Source organism: Hemicordylus capensis, chromosome 1, assembly GCF_027244095.1.
Source record: "Hemicordylus capensis ecotype Gifberg chromosome 1, rHemCap1.1.pri, whole genome shotgun sequence".
In the NCBI taxonomy this organism is placed as follows: Eukaryota; Metazoa; Chordata; class Lepidosauria; order Squamata; family Cordylidae; genus Hemicordylus; species Hemicordylus capensis.
In genome coordinates, this window is record NC_069657.1 from 59,395,915 (window position 1) to 59,400,240 (window position 4,326).

General features: G+C 39.2%; 1 long non-coding RNA gene across 1 annotated transcript; it reads right to left on the reverse strand.

Moving 5' to 3' along the window:
* Positions 1-745: 745 nt before the first annotated feature.
* On the reverse strand, positions 746-1,914 carry LOC128347447 (uncharacterized). The gene is made up of 3 exons (XR_008317570.1): positions 1,830-1,914; positions 1,366-1,418; positions 746-1,049 (listed from the first exon to the last, which is right to left on the reverse strand). It is a non-coding gene; the product is annotated as an uncharacterized LOC128347447 (long non-coding RNA).
* Between the last annotated feature and the right edge of the window lie 2,412 nt (positions 1,915-4,326).

The following is a 4,326-nucleotide window of genomic DNA, read 5'->3' on the forward strand; positions in this document are numbered from 1 at the left end:
GTGTTGCTAGTTCCATAATCACTACCCAAATACCTTCTTGATTCTAAATGTGGCAGGTCGTTAAATCCTAAGGACCAATTCACTCTTCAATGCCCTTATCATTTGAAAACAACTTATTTACTTAGGCATGATGGCTGTACTTATATGAAGGTGTACCTTTTGAATCAGTCCTGAACACCCCGCACACCCCCGGTTAGGCTAAGAGGCATCTTTTAAAGTGGTGGTTCTCTCATATTTAGCACGGGGGGAGCAACTGTCCTTATGTAGCTCAGCATAGCATCTCTCCAGGGGTGGTTGCTAGTGTATTTGTGGATTTTGTTTTTAGATAGTGAGCCCTTTGGGGACAGGGAGCCATGTTATTGTACCTTTTACTAGATCTTTCTTGCTGGAACGTGATATATAAATAAATTTAATCATATTAACAATATTGACAACATAAAGCAAAATCACCTCCTTTTAAATGTATTGGCTGTCATGATGCTCTCGGAGCTATAAAGCTCCATCTGGGGCTTCAGTGAAGCTGCAAGATAAACCCCGATGCTTTAAAAGTCCAGTGGCAGCAGAAACAGCATTACCACATTTATCTCCATTGTTGCAAATGGGGAGAAATGTGGTAATTCTGCTTCAATAGCCATGGGCTTTTAATAGCATTTGGGCTTATCTTGCAGCACTGCTGAAGTCATGCATGGAGTCGCCATTAGACTGTCCCATTTAAATGCTTCGGCAGGAGGGCTGGGCCCAGGGGCAAGGTTGGGCAGCAATTTGCATTTTGCCTCAAGCACCCAATAACTTGGGTTGCTGCCGCCTCCGCCTCTTTGTAACTCCATCTAGTGTGTTGTCTGCAGTGGCAAGCAGACTCGAGGGTGTGCAAGGGCCCAGTTCAGAGGGGGCCAGTTTCTCAAAGAAATCAGACAAAAGGGGCGGCTGCTAAATGTCTTGGTTCAGGGATCTCCACTTCTGGGCTGCTTGCTGAGAGGCTTGGGCTCTGTGTTTGTACCTGGATCCAGTGCCTGCAGATCTTAGCTCCTCCTCTTCTGTGCTGGAGTCTTCTAGATGGCAAGATCATGATGACATCAGTGCCAGAGAACAGCTCACTAGTGAGTTCTTACCTATGTTTGGTTAAATTGGCTTCAAATCTTCTGCCACTTAAGTTCAAACCAGTTCCCTACCTGCTTCGCAGTCCACAACTCCCTGGTTAACAATCAAACTCTACTGGAAGGAGAAGATCCTTAAGCCTTAGAAGATCTACTGCTTGAGCCATCTCTGTTCCCCAAAGAACAACTAGGACATCAACATGAGCACCAGACATAACAACTGGAAAATCCCTTGGGGTCCTCCAGAGTCAAACAATTCTAATAGGTCTACCTGTTAAGAAGCGAATGTTCCACTTTTTCAGACTGCAGAACCCTGAGCTCCACCTGAGAATATACAAAATTTATTAGATAGTGTAATTAATTTTGGCCAGCAATGAATATGCTGCGCTTATTATTCAAGGGGAAAAGAAGAACAGGTGCTCCTGCCTATTCTGTGAGAGGGAGCCTTGGGTCAAATGAAGCTGTTAATATTTCAGACTTCAGTTTCTAAGCTATGTGTATGTAACTTGGTGTCATACTCTAAGTGTAATGGGGAAAAGGTCTTCTATCACATATTTTCTTGGGCATTTTCTGCATCTGTTTACTAACTATGCCTTACCATGCATGTACAGAGGACAAGTCTATCAATGGCTGTTGGTCTAAATGGCTATAGGCAACCTCCAGGTTCAGAGGCAGAAAGCATCTGTTGAGCAGTATTTACAGAATGGAGCAAGATGACATCATCAAAATACCTACTGAATGAATTAAAATCTGCCAAGAATTTGCTTATCTGATGAGTACAAGGTGATGGGATTCAGGACTGTAGCAATGGACTCCTTTCCGGGCCTAGGCAAAGACAATTAATTCAATTTAATGCTCTCTAGACAAGCAGCAGGACCATTTATAGTGGTCAAAAATGGAAAGAGATGTGTCTAACTTCTTATTTATAATTCACTTGGTTCATTTCAATGAGACAAATATTACTTTAAAAAAATAATTAAAACCCTCACTGTCATTATCATACCTGCCGAGTGATACCACTAACAGACCTGGCTGTTAGTTTCTAAGTAAGAACAGCTGTGCAACAGACTGTCTGAACAGTCCCTATTACAGAATGCAACATGGATCACTGACACAAAGGCAACACCACACCAGCTGGCTCTATGTCTGAATAAATTTCTATTCCTGGATGATTTACCTGTTCTCAGTCCTGTCACCTTGGTGTTTCTACCAACCAGTTAAAAACCAACACTGAAAATTAGAAATATGAACTGAGTTCTTGGAGAGACCAAACTGGTCACTTTTAAATAACTATTCGTGTATCCTGAAGGATTTATTTCTGAGCATATAAAAGATGCTTGGTTATTTATTTGCAATATATTTGAGCTCTTTTGTGTAGCCTAGATTGGTTGATGGTTGGGGAGGGGGGAGTAAAGTAAGGGAGATCTTTTTCTAATGTATTCATATGCAGGGAATCAAAATTTTCTAATCATAATCATACCAGTGAAAGGAAAGCTGCTCTTAGGATAATGTTTTATCCCAGAGAATGATTGTCTTTAAAAGAGATTCAATGGACAAAATGATATAGAAAAAAAGCTGTAAAATTACACACAACACTTTGAATATTCAAAACAGATACGATTTTGTATTCGGGGAACATTTCTTTCTTTTTCTTTTTTAAATGGAACAAAATGGAAAGAAATCATCCTTTTGGAATCCCACAACTGTGTTATGGCTGCAAACCCAGTAATTTTCAGAATTCCAATAGGATGATAGAAAATGCATTTGAACCTGACGTATAATTGGAGATCCAGTTACGACAGAAACAACCTGAAATGGAAGAGTAAAAGAACCTTTTCAACTAATTATAGCTAATTTAGTTCAGAATAGTGGACTTGATCATTTTCTTTTCTATACATCAAGTTTAATTATGCTAAATATTCATGTATACAGTTTTTGTGTAAGATAAATATTATCAATCCTCTTCAAAATAAACATGAATTTGATCTACAGAAAATACATGCACAATTTCTCCCTGTGTCTGTCTGATCTAACTGATTGGGCAGGAAATTGTTTCAAATTCTACATTCATTTTTTAAATATATATATATATTTATGTGCCCAAAAGGGCATCTAAGGAGGCTCACAGCAAGAAAAATAAATGTATGGTTCAAAATAACTATTTTGATTAGACAAATCTAAAAATTCATAACCACACAAAAAAAAAAATCTACAAAAGAGAACAGAAAGCAAGACAGTAAACAAAATGAGACACAACAGAAAAACCATGCCTGGCAAACAATAACAACAACAACAAACCACCAAAGACTGCATCCTACAGGGATGGTTAACCTAAACTAGGGGATGCGGCTCAGTAGTAGAGCATCTGCTTTGCACACAAAAGGTCCTAGGCTCAATCTCTGGTATCTCCTAGTAGGGCTAGCAAAAACTCCTGTCTAAACCCTTGGAAAGCCCTGTCAATCATGATACTGATCTAAGTGTACTAGTGGTCTGACATGGTCTAAGGCAGCTTTCTATGTTCCTGGGGGGGAAAAAATTGGCCTGTTAGAAGAGGGTGGACTTGACCACAGTTTTGAAGATGACATAGCCAGGTGCATTTCCTGGAGCATGCAGGTAGTTTATACAACATGCTGCTGGTCCTTTAAACAAAGACTACTACTGTTTATACTATTTTTGTTCTATACATTTTCAGTTCTTGATACCACCTTCTTCCTGGTCTTGCATCTGTAGTGAGCTACTTATCTCCATTGCAATGCAGACTGTTCTTCAAACCAATCTGAAGCTGTTTTATCTTCCCAGGCTCCCCACAAAGAACCCTGGAGTTTTAACATATTTGCAACCCTTACCCTTCACAAGTTTCATGTCATCATGACAGTTGAAAATGCTCAGCCAAAGCTGCAGGGGTGTAGTAAGGTTGGAGTGTGCCCAGAGACAAGATTTTAAAATGCCTCCCCACCCACCAACTGAAGCTCATGAAGTAAAGAAATCTTAAATGAGGCTGAATAGTGGTAACAAAAAGCATAGTTAGGTGTTATATATATATAACACCTATGTGCCACAATAGAATATCATTTCTAAATTATTTTTTAAAGGTTTGAAGTAAAGAAATCTTAAATGAGGCTGAATAGTGCTAACAAAAAGCATAGTAAAATTTATTTATATCTTTCTATCTATCCATCTGTCTATCTATATCTCACCTATGTGCCACATAGAACATCATCCTAAATTATTT